We start from the raw sequence: 16,629 nt of genomic DNA on the forward strand, positions 1-16,629 counted from the left end.
GCACTAGTAGAAGTAGTAATAGTTCTAGTAGTAGTAGTAGTAGCAGCAGCAGCAGCAGCAGCAGTAGCAGCAGCAGTAGCAGTAGAAGTAATAATAGCAGCAGTAATAATAATTGTAGTAGCAGCCATAGCAGTAGTAGCAGGAGCAGCAGTGATAGCAGTAGTACTAGCAATAGTAGCAGCAGTAGCAGTAGAAGTAATAGTAGTTATATAAATAGTAGCAGCAGCGCATTTAGTAATTTAGAAGTAGTAATAGTTCTAGTAGTAGTAGTAGTAATAGCAGTAGTAGCAATAGAAGTGACAGTAGTAGCACCAGTAGCAGTAAAAATAGTAATAGCACCAGTAATAATAATTGTAGTAGTAGCCATAGCAGTAGTAGAAGAAGCAACAGTAGAAATAGTAGCAGCAGTATTAGTAACAGTAGCAATAGAAGTAGTAATAGCAGCAGTAAGTATAATTGTTAGTAGTAGCCATAGCAGTAGTAGAAGAAGCAACAGTAGAAATAGTAGCAGCAGTAGTAGCAACAGTAGCAATAGAAGTAGTAATATCAGTAGTAATAGTAATAGTAGCATATTTGAAGGATGTCATTTTAAAGGCATAAAGGTAAGGAGAGAGTTGGTTCTGTTGAATTTAGGAGGGGGCTTTGTTTATTCTCTCTCGTTAGAGTTATATCATTCCTAGACTATGGAGCAACTAGTCAGTGCAGTAATAGAGTGAATAGTGTCAGACCTAGATGGTACAGTAGAGTACCAGGTCTGAAGTCAGAAAGACTCATCTTCTTAAGTCCAATGTGACCTCAGATACTTACCAGTTGCATGACCCTGGACAAGTCACTTCACTCTGTTTGTCTCAGTTTACTCATTGTTAAATGAGTTGGAGAAAGAAATTATTAACAACTCCAGTATCTCTGCCAAGAAAATCCCAAATGAGATCATGAAGAGTTGAACATAATTGGAAAAAAACTCATCATAGATTGGTCTGATTGTTGGCCAATCAGATAAATTTATATAGTCAATCATTTTCCTTTGAATAAACCCAAATGGTTCAGAAAAAAGATTCATAGGAGAGAGTCAAGGAAACAGAATATGAAGTGAGGGAATGCTGAAAATACCCTGACTTTGAAGTCAGAAGATGTGGGGTTTAGTCCTGCCTTTGCTATTTAGTATGGGGATGGTAAATAAGTCACTTAACTTTCCTGTGACTCATTTTCCTCATCTGTAAAATTAGGAGGCTGCACTAGGTGGGCCCTAATGACCCTTCCATCTCTGGAGCCCTATTTCAGTGCTTTTGAATACTCTAATAATTGCAAAACCATTAGCCCACTGACTCATACAATGAATGTTCGAACTTGGAAATTGTCCACTAATACATAGTTTTTTTTTTAATTTGTTTTGTCCAAATTTGTGACATCATTTTTGTAGAAAAGTATCCCCCCAAAAGAAAACTCCCAGTAAGAATACTCTCTTAATCATCCAAAAAGTATTCTGCAATTTAAGATCTTAGAAATTCCCTGAGATCACTTAAAGGTTAAGTGACTTAGCCTGGATCTTACTGTCAGTGTGTGGCAGAAACCTGATTCAAAGGCTGATCTTCCATTCTTTATATCATGCTACTTCTCAATCAAAATTGTATATAATAATTTCCTACATTATTTTAAGATGTAACAGAGTATCTAAGTAAAGGCCTTTCTGTGAACCAAGAAATCATACTTCCCACAGTTGTTAGGTATGTGACCATAGACAATTAGCTTCTCAAAGATATATACAATAAAAGTTATAAAATGCCAACAAATTGCTTTTTCCATCACAGTAGAGCCTAGTAGAGGGAGTTTCTATAACAGAAATTCTGACAATCTGGAGCTGATGATGTTTTGTTTTTTTGTTTTTTTTTTCAAAATCCTATTAAGGTTAATTATACTGTTTTGCTTGTTTGCCAGTAAATAGGGAGAATATTTGATCTGACATCAAAATACTATTTTCTAAAGTCCCACCCCACAAAAAATCAAGAATTCTAACATAGCACATGCCTAACTTCTCTTTGAGTTGGAGAGTTGAATGTTTACAGATATATGCTCCCCCTTACCATTTAGCATACATTATAATCTAATACTTATAGTCTGAAAAATTAACATGTCTTTATTCATTAATATGGTTTAAATGAATAATATGTATATATGAGAATTTAAAACAGTTCAGCATGAACTGCTAAACACAATCACCTTTGTATAAAACAGAATAAAATTAGTTGGTAGCTACAACTTTTTTCAATCAATATATTAATCAGCTTGATTTTTTTCAAGTTGAGAGGGGTATCTTATCGACAGATGTTCCCCTACTTTCCACTTTCTACCAAAAAAAAAAAACTTCTCCCCAAAGTAAAGAAAAAAATAATACAATTTGGCCATGAACTTTAGTTGTTTCTGACTGACAAAATGTCCTCTTTTATTTAATTCCCAAAATAGAACTGTGAGAAGTTTGGAATTTCATCTGAATTGTGTTTGCCTGAAGAGGTCAGCATCAGGCCTACTGACATTCTAACGAGGGGAAGAATAGTGAGATTATAGCCTCAGTTATCCCCAGAGATTCATGGAAATTTACAACACAGATATGCGTATTGAATCTTTTTTTCTATCCTACAAGGATTCCCCTGGTGTTAATCTCAGCATCTAAACAAGAAGGGAAGAAACAGAAAGAAAGAAGCGGGGGGAGCTCATACACCAAAAGAAGAGAACTAATAGCACATGAGTATACTCCAAGCTCCAAGGAAAAGGGACAATTTCACAGTGGACTCAAAACAAAGTAACTTTTATCTTAAAAAGCAATTTGTTTCTTCTAGGGGTAAGATTCAAACAGCTTACAATACTGGCAAACTATAAACCACCTAAGGTGGTTCTGTGATTCTCTGGAGTAGTACATGAAAACCCAGATTTCCTTATGCTCCTGGGGTACAATTCTGGCTTTAACCATAATGTTTAGAGCAAGAAAGAACCTCAAACACCTTTATTTTTCAAAAGAGGCACCTGAGGCCCAGAGAAAACCACAGTGAAATAAATGTTAAATAGTAAATCATTTGAATCTAGATCCTTTTACTCCTTCTTACTCCACATTTCTTGCCCCTCAATGAGCTAGAATCTTAAATTCTGTGTCACCAGTAGCTGGCATCAGCAAAATTGCTTGCCTATTTCTCAATGTCCTTCTGGAGTTTTTGCCCATTTTATTCACATGTACAGAATGTAAACAACCAAGTGTCCACTTGAATGCCAGATGCACGGAATCATAAAACTATGATGCTGAAAGTGATAGTTAAAGGCCATCAATCCCTGCCTTTGGACAAGACAATCATCTGAAAAAATGAAAATATAATCTGTTCTGTATTCCAAGGAAATCATAAAGGAGAAAAAAGGTTGTAGCAGTTTTTTTTGTGGTAACAAAAATTGGAAAATGAATAATTGACCATTAATTGCAGAATAGCTTAATAAGATGTGGTATAAGAAGGTAATGGAATATTATTGCTCTACACAAAATGATGAACAAGCTGATTTTAGAAAGGCCTGGAAAGATTTATACGAATCGATGTTAAACTAAACAAGCAGAACCAAAAATATATTGTACATAATAACAGCAAGAATGTGCGATGTTCAACTGTGGAAGACTTGGTTCTTCTCAGCGGTTCAGTGATTCAAAGCAATCCCAATTGACTTTGGACAGAAAATGCCATCTGAATCCAGAAAAAGAATTGTGGATATTGAATGTAAATCAACATATATGATATTCACTCTTTTTCTGTTGTTTTTTTCCTCCTCTCCCATGGTTTTTCCCTTTTGTTCTGATTTTTCTTTCCCAACATAATTCATAAAGCAATGTGATTTAAAATAAATAATTTTGTTAAAAAAGAAAATATAATCAGTTCTTAAAGACACTTGAAATACAGATGTTTCTTCTCTCTGGAAACTATTCTTTGTATTCCACCTGACTTATTCTCATAATGATTTAAACCCATTTCATCATATTCAAATGTAGATTGAAGGGACTTCAGAAGCCTTTTAGTCTAATGCTACTAGTTTACAAATGGTGAAAGTAGAAGGTTAAGGTAAAGTTAAGAACTTGTTTCATATCTCTCAGCTAGTAAACATCAGGTAAAGTTTGAACATAAGTCCTTTTGAACAGAAGCTCCAGAGCCAGGGCTCTTTCCACTGGTCTCACTGCCTCCAAAAGTTAGGCAACAATGAGCCATTCTCCTCACTATAATAATATCGGTTCAGAAACAAACAAACAAAAAAGTCTCAGTATCATTTTCTACCTCCTCAAATAAGGGAAAAACAGTATAATATGGTGAGGAAAGTACCAGCTCTCAATTGAGTTCTGAATTGGATTTGAATTCCAGCTCTACAATTTACTAGTTTGGTGACCTTCCTCAACTTTCTGATCTGTATTTTCAATTGTCATTCTGGAGCTATCCACAGGAACAGAGTTGTGAGGAAGGCATCATTAAAGTAGAAGAAAATGTCATTTATCTCTTTTGGAGCCCTCTTCTCCTCCCCCATATAAAAAAAAAAAGTTCTCCTGACTTGCTCCTCCCACTAAACCTGCTTTCAGAAGAGACAGAAAGAGTTGGGTTTTGTTTGTTTGTTTTGTTTTGTTTTTTTCCCTCTCAGTTGAAGGGAAGAATAAAGAGGAATTGGAGCAGAGTGAGGAAAAGAGCTAGATCTGGAGCTGGCATAAATCCTGGCTTCACTCTTACTAGTTATGTGATCCTGAGGCACTGTTTGCCTCAGTTTCCTGATCTGTATTATTATCTTGAGAAAGAAATAGCAAACTACTACAGTATTTCTTCCAAGAAAACCCCACAAGATTGTCATAACTATTCGTGTCAGACACAATTTAAATGACTAAATAACAACAAGAAAGATGAGTATAGGGATGCCTTTGTGGTGGGTGGCAGAGGCTAGATACCCAACCAGAACTGACAGAGGAAATCTCTAGCTGCTTGTTATAGTCCTGGAATCTCAACTTTGCCCAGATTGAAATGGCATGAGGCCCTTGGCACAGCACAAGAGGCATATGCCTTAGAAAAGATGAACTGCCCTCTCCTCAGACTGTAGCAGACCTGCTATGATAGAGCAAAACTTTGTTGATGGGAAGGGAATAAACAGATGCAATGTCTTTATATGTGAGAAGCCTTCTGTTATCTCCTAAACATCTTTTCTTGCAAAGAAAAAAATTCAGTTTTCTTCACCTTTTCTTTTCAGATTCCTTGTTTTCTTTACCATTTTCTTTGCCTCTAGATGATGTTATTGCTCAAAATGATAAAGTATATGTACTAAATTTCATATCACAGGACCCAAATCTTGGTTCTGTTCCTGACCACCTATGTGATCTGAAGAAAATCATTTCTCTTTCAAGGAACCATTTTCCACTATCTATCTAGACCACCATCTGGACTAGACTACCTCAAGAGCTTATTCTGAATCTCAATCCTATCAGTATGGTACAGTGGAAAGGACATGGGCTCAAAGAGCAAAGGACCTGTGTTCAAAACATTGTTACTCTGCCAGCTCTGTGATCTTGGACAAATCAAAGATGCTTGCTCTCTGGGTTTTTGTTCTCTCATTTCTAAAATGAAAGAGTTGGATAATATTGGCTTTCCAATGCCTGATAACTCTAAATCTATAATCTTATGACTCTATGGGTCACAGAAACCTAAAATGACCTTAACTAAAAATATTTGAAGGCTCCTCATGTCATCCTCATTCAGCAGAAAAAGAAACTACAATTGCTATATAACTTCTTATTGTTTTGAAGATAGAAAACAAGAGTAGAGTGAGAGGAACTTTCTGTTTGGAGATGGTTATTAGAAATCATAATAATCAATCATAGTTGATTGATTCTGCATTGTTATAAAGGCAGGACAATGACCATTAGGTAGAGGTTGCCAGCACATTCTCCCTAAGTATAAAAGAAAAACTTCCTTCTGCAAATTGTAGGTACTCGTATTTTCAGAAATTACCAATAAAAATGGGTTTCCTCAAGATACCTGTAACTTGATTATTAGGGAAACTACAGAATGGATTTCTGTAAAGAATCACATGATGAACTAGGTGATGACTATGACTGTTTTCTTTTTTATTATTTCTTATTTATATTTTATTTTTCCTAGTTACACATAAAACAATTTTTAACATTTGTTTTTAAAACTTTAAGTTCCAAATTCTCTCCCTTCTTCCCTCCCTTCATACCACTGAAAAGGCACATGTGAAATTATATAAAATATTTCCATAAAACCTATGATTGTTTTCTTAATTTCTAAAAAATTTATTAGGTTCTGGAAGGTAGAAACAAAGGGCTATCATCCTTAGAGTGAGGGGATTTCTTATCCATGATGATTTCAGTCCAAATGATTTTTGTATTATTTGGACTATCAGACTATCACATTTTCTGAGAAATTTCATGATGTATAATGTGACTATGGATCCTCTCCTGCTTCCACCCAGTTCTGAGAGGCAAGACTTTTGGCTTATGTAACTGGGAACCAATCTATTATATCACTTCCTTCAGTTCCCCCCCCCCTCTCTCTACTCAGCTTTCCAGTATCTCTTATCTTCCCTCATTAAAATCTAAGTTCTTCAAAGAGTGATGATTATCTTGTTTGCTTTTATATGTATTCCCAACTATTAGAATAGTTCTGGGTATATCATAAGCAATTCTGTCTTTCTATCCATCTCACTATCCAAATATCTCTCTATCCTAGTCCTAGTTGAGTCACCATGATTTTGAAGGCTATTGACAAGGAATAATGTCAGAGGAGGGTGTTCAGAATAATGAAGAAACTATAGACCATACTATATGACTGAGAACATTTATCTTAGAGAAACTAACACTTAAGAAAGAGCACCTTGTACTTTAAAAAATTAAGGAATTTTTTTGAATGAATAAAAGGCTTACTAGTCTAAAATATTTGAATAATCATCATGTGACTGAAGCATTATACTTTTTCTCCTTGGACCCAGGATATAGTAGTAAGAAATAGAAGAAAGAAAAAAAGAACCAACAATGTGAATGGTGGGGAGAGAATGGGGATATTTCTAACAATTATATCTGCCCCAAACTGAAATGGTCTGCCTCGAGATAATGAATCCTCTATCAACAGAGGTTAAAAAAAATTGAGACTATATTTTAGAGATGTTGTGGATAATATTGGCATTACCGTTTGGAGATACATGAGATAACCTGGAAGGGTCTGAATCAGTTTTAAAATACTAGGATACTATTTTCCACAAAAGCTATGTGTAATCAGTCCTTAAGTCATTCGACATTCTATCCTGAAAAGGATTGTCTGCTGCTACTATATTAAAGTTTCGTTAGAATTTAGGAATGCCTAAAATATATTGAGTTGGGTTCAGTCTGTCCTCCCTCCACCTCCAAATTTTAACTGGTCTATGGCTCAAACACAGAACTCACTCCAACTGTCCATATGTCTCTCTGATAAAGTTTCCAGCTGAAATGCCATCCATACTGTACCTCTGAAAAAAGTTCTCCTTCTCAAAGAACAATCGCCTGTGCTGAAATAAAATAATGTCATTCCTATGAAATCTATAAACTCAAAACAGGGACACAACGAGTGGTTGCCAATAACTTTAACTTCATTTATCTATATTTGGCAAAAATTGTGCTGCAGCTGGAGATGAAATGCTGAGCTAAATAACTGCAGAGACGTGAGCTCCAAAACAGCAATTACTAAGCTGTTCTGCCTTGTGTAAGATTTCACTTTTATTTATTATATTTAAAGCAAGTCTCTCACCCTGTACAGTACAGAAAGGGATGTCTATTCAAGAAGTGGCTGATCAACAAGAGCATTTCAACCTTGTGGTTTTTACATGGAGGTGCATAAAGAGAGACCATATGTCTTCACTGACACCAAATGAGTGCGATCTTACATGGCAGTTCTGCCACTGGGTGCACCTCTCTATTGTCCCTAATTGCAAGAAACTACTTTCATGTTAAATCCAAACTTGGCTTATCACATACTGTGCATAACTCTGATTTTGCTTCTTTTTTATCAGTCTAGATATTGATAATTATAATTGGCACGCTGAGGAAAAGGGCTATAAATATCTCATCAGCTGCCACAGAGTAGAGAAGGAGGGAAAAAAAAGAGGTGGCAACCTACATCACTGAAAGGGGATGATGGAGGAAGATGAATCCATGCCTCCATTGTCTACTCAACCAACATCTGTTTCTTATAGTGGGTGCTGATTTTCATAGAATCATAGAAATTAGCGATAGAAAAGACCTATTAGGTCATCTAGTATATCTTCTTGCCAGTGTGGGAGTATTCTCTACAATACAGATTCCAACTCTTTGTCTCACATAAAGCTCTGGTATTAATGAATGGTTCCCCATCAGAGACTTGCTTTAAGTGGGCTCAAGAGGTAGAAGAGTTGAAAAATTATTTAAAAATCCAATCTTATACAACAATACCTTTTTATGCTTTGATAAGAGGTAGTAAGACATAATGTTTTCAATTTACATATTTTAAGACAGAATCCATCAGGAATACTCAAAATCTATTCAGGAAAACATATGTCTTTCAAAAGATTTGAATAGGCTGGTCAGACAGTATTTAAAGGTATTATTTCAGTAGAGTGTCCTGAGCATGTCTTTCCCCATTGTTTCAAACATTTGAGCCATCCAGAAATGAAGGTCTATTGCCAGTTGCTATTTCCTCATTTTCAGAGGATGAAAAGATGTTTCATGGTGAACTAAGCTCATGCTTGATTCATTAAGCAGCTGATATTTCTACCTCTGAAAGAAATTTCTCTTTCATGTTTGTGATACTGCTTTTGTTCAGTATAACTTCATTCTTAAAGCCCAGACATTTGGCCCTGAACTCCCTATCTTCTCTAACATCAATATCTATCATCATTCCTAGGAATCAAATGTGTCCTTGCCTTGACATTGCTTCTAGTTGTAATTCATGGAATTCTATCTTTGATGTTGGGATGACCTGCTCTTTCCTTTTCATTTATTGTTTTTTTTTTTTTTAAGTTTTTGATGGACTATCTCCCAGCTTCAGTTCTACTGCAGTCCTTCAGAATCATAGCACTTTTTTTTTGCCTTGTCATTTTAATCTCCTCCTCCTTTTTTCCACTTTCCCTTCTTATTGAGTGAAAGTGATTAAAGAATTTTAAAAGATATTCACTATATATTGCCAATTAGAACATTATCCATCTTGTCCATTTTGAAAAGTGTGGACATAAATGGCCTGCAGGAAAAGATGTTTTTCAAGCCTCATGGGAACTCTGACCAGTCAAAACATAAATTTTCAATTTTTTTTCATTCTGCCTTAGCATCATTCTACTGTGCTATTCAGTCATTTTAAAATCTGACTATTGCATGACTGGCTGCCATATCTGGAAGAAGTTCCTAATGTAAAAAAAAAATGCCTTTCATATGATACTATGATTTTTCCATGGTGATATTAAAATGGCACAACAGCTCTCTGTAAAACCATTTGTAGCCATATCTTACTTACTTTGAAGTACTTTAAAAGATTAGGCAGTTAAATGGCACTGCTAAGAGAATGCCAGGTTTGTAATGAGGAAGACTCATATTTTTGAGCTTAAATGTTCCCTCAGACACTTGCTAGTTTCTAGTTGCATGACCCTATTTACCCAAGTTTGATCATCTATAAAATGAGCTGGAAAAGAAAATGGCAATTCCTTCCAGTATCTTTGTGAAGAAAACTCCAAATGGGATAACAAAAAGTCAGATAGTCTGAAAAGATTGAACAATAACAATTTAGATAGTTAGTTCATCACAGTGACTTCCCTCTAAACTGTAGATTGCATATTTTCCATACCTTACCAGATATCTCCAGGAGTTGTTACATAATAACAATAATTACTTTGTAGCTAGTCTTCTAGTGATGAGTCTTTCTGAACTTAGCTAGAACTAGCCTTCTGACAAAAAGCAAATTCATTTGTTTCATTCTCTTCTTTTAGTAAGATTTTCTTGAACTTGCATTCCACTGGAATACCCACCAATAATCCTAGGTCACTTTTATCTCTTAGCCTAAACATGAAATTGGACTTTGTTGAGGAGTAAGACTTTATTGAAAATATTATCATATTATTATAGAAATAAATATGATTCAGTAGAAAGAACATTGTCCTTGGAGCCAGAGAACCTGGGTTCAATTATCGGGCCTTCTGTTGTCTATGTGGCCATTGGCAATCATCCTCTGGGTCTCACTCTCATTATCTGAAAAATGAGAGGATTGTATTAGATGATTTCCAAAGTATCTCTCATTTTATGTATGACACTACAATCCAATGATGATAAATAGCAATCCAGGTGTAAAAAATTGTCTACATGACAGATAAAGCTCATTAAACAACTATAGTATTCATATTTTAGCTTAAATAATAAAAAATTTTGAATTAAGGATATGGAATATAATAACATAGAAAGATCCAATAATCATGTATATAGTTAGTGGCATTGTATATTTTAGTATATCTGGTATGGATACTGTATTTCTTAATCTATCTGGTATGGATATCATCACTTCTAAAGTGAAAAACTGGGAAAGAGGAAACAGCAATTCCTAGTTTGTAAGAAGATTCTGTGGAGTGATGTTATCAGACAGGTATTTCTTAAGCTTATTAAGTAGACTCAGGTAACTCTGGATTAGTCTCTTTCCCCTTGGCCCTCAGTTTCTTTATCTGTAAAAAGAAGGGGTTGAATTAAATAATTTCCAAGGCATCTTACAGATCTATGATTCAAATACCTTTGAGACCTGAAATAATTAAACTAATTCCAAAAATCTGCCAAAATTATATTTTACATTGAATTTGGAAAAGGAATTCTGCCAAGGGCACATCAATATTATCTTTTTTTCTGATTCTATGGCCTTCCTTTCTCGAAATCATTTTTTCATTTGTCAGTCCATCCATTTGTTCATTCCAGAAGGAATTATTAAACATATTGCATCATCATAGTCATAAGAAAAACAAGAAAGGTTTAACTGAATTAGAACCAGTTCTCAAGGTGCTAACAGTATATTGAACTACTTAGTTTATATGTACTTACTGTCTTTTGGCTAGGCAAGGACCAATTATGTTTAATTCAAAACTTATTAGATCAATCAGTGTATTAGTGCTTCTTAGTGATTTTTCAATATTCATTCAATCGAGGGTTTTGTTTTTTTTTTGTTTTTTTTTTTTTACTTTGGATGAATCTTTGTGACATGATCACTTTTGGCTGATGTCCACTTGTGTCAAGGTCTTGTTATTCTATGCTCTATCCAGGCTCATATGTTCCTTGTTGTTTAAATCTCCTCTGATATACCATCAGGTATTTCGAATATGCCTAGAGAACGTTTTCCCTAATGTTAAACCTCTTATAACAGACTATCTTGGAGGTTCTAGCCACTAGCCACTTTCTAGACAAAGATACTTGATATGAAATTCACATGGACTTTTGTTACTCTATGTCACCCTTACAATTATTGTATTCCCTCAAAAGCTTGTTCTTTTTCTATGCATAATAATCCCACTTCCTTCAAATGGCACTTTTATGACACATCCTGGATACTTTTTCTACATGGTCTCTAAGGAAAAGTTTATATATATATATATATATATATATATATATATATATATATGACATGTAAGAGCACTGTGTCACTGTTTATCCTCTTTCAATTAAAATGAGATTCTCACTTTTTGAGTAAAGAGCCTATCTTAGTTATCCTCTGATCTCTTGGGTTCTCATAGTTCATGTTTTGCTATTTCTTTGTTTCTAATATTATAAAATACCACAGACCCCCATTATAGCTTTATGGCATAGTGAACAAATCACTCTAGCTCAAAATATGAGTCCATATGGTACAAGCCTGGCATCTAAGGTATGTATTAGTCCTGTCCCAAAAACTATTAAAAAGTATTATAAAGAGGTTCCTCTGTGCACATTTCTCTGTGTTTTTCACATAGAATAAAAGGAAGGAGATGCGCCTATAATCAACTTGTTACCTTCCAGAAGGATTTCATATCCAACATCAATTTGGCACCATTGTTTTATCCACCTGGAAGGCCGTGTCCACAAACATTGGATTCTGGAAAGAGTCTCTCAGACTGTTAAACAATATTGCCAACTGGATATCAATCTGCTTTTCCATTCCCACTATAGAAAATGCATTCTCCCTTCCTGCTTTTTCAGAACTTTTCTCTATTTTGCTCCAACCTACACCTATGACCTTATTTCTCTGCTAGCTGTGCTTCAAAGCAATTCTTTGCCTGATTTCTTTAGGCTTAGGCAATAAAATTTTCACTTCTCTTGTTCCCTTAATGAAACACCCATTTCTTTATCTTCCAGGCACAAAGACATTGAGTTTTGAAACTAAAAGAAGCTTCTGAGGTCATCTCATCAAATTTCCTCATTTTACAAATGTAAAAAATGATATCCAATTAAGGGGAAGGAATCTTGTTAGATTGTTAAACTGGTGAGTTTAAGAATATTATATTGTGCTGATGAAGATTATGTTAATTGCTATCATAAGGTCAGAGTAGAGGTAAACACAAAACTTCCAGCACCATGTTCTTGGCATCTGGGCAGATATTCTTGTTCTGTGTTGTCCTTGTTGTTTAGTCATTCAGTTTTGTCTCATTCTTCATGACCCCATGGACAATGGCATGCCAGTACTCTCCAAGGGATTTTCTTATCAGACACTGGAGTAGTTTTTCGTTTTCTTTTCCAGTGGATTAAGGCAAATAGAAATTAATCAATTTTCCCAAGGTCATGCAATAAATGTCTGAAAGCAGATTTGAAGCTATATCTTCCTGGTTCCAGGCTCAGCACTTTATCCCCTGAACTATCTCCCCTGTGTCTGTATAACTCTTTCTTTATTACAGGATCAAATCTGTACTATGGCACCATATAGACACAAAAATACCAAGGTTTATTCAGAACTGACCGAATGCAATCAAGCAAGGAACACAGAAATAATAGGTTTCTAAGGTAAACTTTCCACATCCAAGCTTGAAGGAGGCTTGTCTCACACTTCTGATAAAGGCAAGAATCTTCACACCCTCAATCTCCTTTTCATGAAAGCTGAAGTCAATTAGTCCTTGGGCAAAACTTTCCAATCCCCAGCTCCTTCCATCAGAGGCAAATTTTGTGGTAGATGCAGAGATCAATGGCTTCATTCTCATCCCTGTGCTCCAGGTTGAAGATGCTCACGATATCCATTCAACAGTTCATTATGTTGTTATTTTCACCTCATGTTTAACTTTTGTTGTGTTTATGCATCTTCTGAACTAGATTTCAGTGTCATAGAAGGCAAGCACCTCTTCATATTCCTTTTTTAAATACCCAGTGCCTTGTGCAATATTATCCATACATTGAGTCACAGAAACATCATTGTAGTGGGGGAGAGAACTAGGTGACATCTAAACAATCAAGTTCCTACTAGCCCACTTGATGGAAATATGGGAGCTATAGAAAAGGTAATAGAGATAAAGATACATTTAGTATTTTAGAAAAAAAATTAAAGAATATTTATTTGCCATTAGTCTTTTAGAAGGTGTAAAATTTTTGAGAAAATTTCATAGAATTATAAGGCAATTAGGAATTGTCTGAAGAATAATCACCTCTATGGCAACATTTAGAAAGCAAGATATTAAGCTTTGCAATCAGTCAAGGAAGTGCTACCTTATTTGACAAGTGACTCATCTGTGGAACTCGAGAACAACAGAGTTAAATATTAAAGAAGAACCCAACTCTTGAGAGGAGATCACTCTACCTTTGCACTTCTTAAGGAGCATCACTGACAATGAGATATTATAGATGAATAGCACCCTTGGTAGAAGAGGCTACTCTTCAAAGAGAGCAGAAGTCCTAGCTGAGAAGTCTTGCTGTAGAAAGGAGTAGGTCCAGGGAATCAAAATGACCAATCTGTCTAGCAAAGACAGTGCATCAAATAGTGAAAGTTGAGAATGAGTTCGGAAGGGTGAGAAATGTGAAATGAAACCATGAAAAGAGAAGGGGTATTGAATGTACTCTACAACTTTAGAAATAGAGTTGTTTTGGTCATATGTGCTCCCAAAATATACGCCACACTAAAGGTAGATAGGTGGTGCAGTGGGTGAAGCACTAGGTCTCAATTCAGGAAAACCTACATTCAAATTTCTCTCTTAGCAATTTAGCAGCTTTGTGACCCTCTATATTCTTTTCCTCAGTTGTAAGAGAGATAGCATCTATTTCCCAGAATTGCTATAAGGATAGAATGAAACAAATTTTCAGTGCTTAGCACAATGCCTGGCATATAGTAGGCACTTAATAAATGTTTTGTCTCCTCTACTAATGTCCCCTATGTGTGTAGCCACTCTTCCCTTTTGAAAGGCTTGAACTAAGGACTTCTAAGGTTTCCTCCAGCTTTAAATCTATGATCCCTTGATGATATCTGTGAAAGAGTACACACCAGGCTTATTAAGGGAGAGATGAAGATTTTTTTTTTTACTTTAGTTCATGACTTATCATATCAGAAAATAACTTTACTTTGAGCTAATTGTGATACTTAATTTCCATGAACACATTGGTAAGAGTATACGAGCTATAATTTTAGGAATATAGAGTTCTCATTTTACAAAAGAGGAAATGGAATCCCAGCAAGATCACACAGTGGGTAAGGAGAGCAACACATGCTGTGAAGGGAACACTTTACCAATGAGAACTACAATTATTTTGAACTTCAGTATGGTAACTGTACTTAGTAGATTTTTGTCTTGTTTTGGTTTGGTTTTTATTATTCCAAACTCTCAAGTGGAACTGTGATATCATCTATGTGAATGCAATAGATGCATTCTGACAATGCAAATTACAATCCATTCATGTTAACACATGCTGTGATTTTCACACATATCTTTCCATAAGATTAGCACAGAAGCTACATAAAACATGCTGAAAGACTTTCCTTGCCTTCTATTGAAGGGATGTCAAGGATGCCAGTGGTGCACATAGGCCTGTCATCCATCATCTCTCAGTTTATCCTTGTACCTAGCCCATCTTTTTTTTTTAATATATTTCTCATATGTCATTCTTTTCTTCACATTCCATATTTTTTCATGTGTAATATACATTTTATTTTCTTTGAAGAGATAGAAAGAAAGAGTAGGAAGTTTGACCCTATGACTAATTTATGTAACTTCCCAGACTGAAAGTTCCCTTGATCAATACAGAGAGAAAATGAACTTATATTCTTAGAGAGCAATTTGGAGACACTAAGAGGTTTAAAAGATTATGGTTACATAGCTAGTAAATGTCAGGGGGAGAACTTAAAAATCCTATTGTGATGGTTCTAGTAGAGGGTATGAGGACAGGGAGAGTAAGAAGGACAATAGTGGTGGGGAGGAAGATAATGATAGCAGAGGTGGTGGTGGTCATAGTAATAAGCAGCATTGCAAAGAGGATAAGAAAATTGTGTTTGAAAACAGGAAAAGTTGAGTTTAAGTCTTGCCTGTGATATATACTGTCACTTATCCTCTTATCATGCTAAACAATTTTCTAAGACTGTAAATTCCAAGGAAATGGGTTCATCTTCATCATAATGGGAATCCCCTCACTTAGAAGGAAACCATGGGGTCAATTCCTATCCCTGCCACCTATTATCATCTTCACTTTTTTCTCTGTATCTTCAGTACCTACACAGTGTTTGGAACTTAGAAAATGCTTATTACATGCTTTTTATTTGATTGATTTTGGATAGATCTAATTATTTCAAAATTGGAAATATGCCTGTAAGTCAAATCTATTTGTCTTAGAAAGTACTAAGAAAGGTATCATGTTCATTCTGCTTTCTGGGAAATGAATCTGAGCCCAGCCATTTGACCTTCAGAATCACAAGTTCCAAGAGAAAACTGTTCATGAACTTCCAGGAGACTCTGATTTTTCTCAATCTGCTGCAGACGGGAGATGAAGTAATTTTGCTTTCCTGGCTCTGACATCATTTCTCCCATCTGAAGCTTAATAAATCACAGCCATCATGCATGTAAAACTTTTGCCTGCGTTGCAGCATCTCTATCAAACACAAACCAGTCACACGACAGAAACAGGCTGCTTCCCCACCAAGCACCCCTTTCTGTTTTCTATTCTGGAACCAAAAAAAAGAATGTTTCTTCCCTTTCCCCCTTATCACAGAGCACAAGCTCAGCCATTGCCATCCACACAGACCTCACAGGAAATGATATACATTCCTCAAATTCCTCCCAGGACAAACGGTTAATCACAGAGTCTGACCTACACATGTAAACATGGGACATGTGGAATAACAGAAGAGTTTGAGGATCATCCTCTATTCTTACCAGCTTGTAAGGATCTCAGGGACAAAAGAAACAATTTTAAAGGTGTAACCAATCATTGGATCAGGCAATAGTAACCAAAGGAGGTGGTCTGAGTTTTAAACCTTTGTGACTAAGAAAGACAAATCTCCACAATTTCTGCATTCAATATTTATTCAAACCACCTAAAAAGCTATTTTTATAAAAAATTGATTTATAGCATTTATTTTAGCACTTGGTTATTTTCACTTTTAGTACTTCACTGTATAGTGCTGCCCATTTCCAAACTTCAGAGCA

At 35.4% G+C, this 16,629-nt stretch overlaps 1 long non-coding RNA gene across 1 annotated transcript in view; it reads right to left on the bottom strand.

Annotated features, from left to right (window-relative positions):
- Positions 1 to 9,978: 9,978 nt before the first annotated feature.
- The window catches only part of LOC116421484, a 63,692-nt gene continuing 57,041 nt past the window's right edge, over positions 9,979 to 16,629 (bottom strand). The window contains exon 3 of the long non-coding RNA XR_004231856.1: positions 9,979 to 10,258. This is a non-coding gene — a long non-coding RNA (uncharacterized LOC116421484). The remainder of the gene's footprint in view (positions 10,259 to 16,629) is intronic.

This window comes from Sarcophilus harrisii, chromosome 2 (assembly GCF_902635505.1).
Source record: "Sarcophilus harrisii chromosome 2, mSarHar1.11, whole genome shotgun sequence".
In the NCBI taxonomy this organism is placed as follows: domain Eukaryota; kingdom Metazoa; phylum Chordata; class Mammalia; order Dasyuromorphia; family Dasyuridae; genus Sarcophilus; species Sarcophilus harrisii.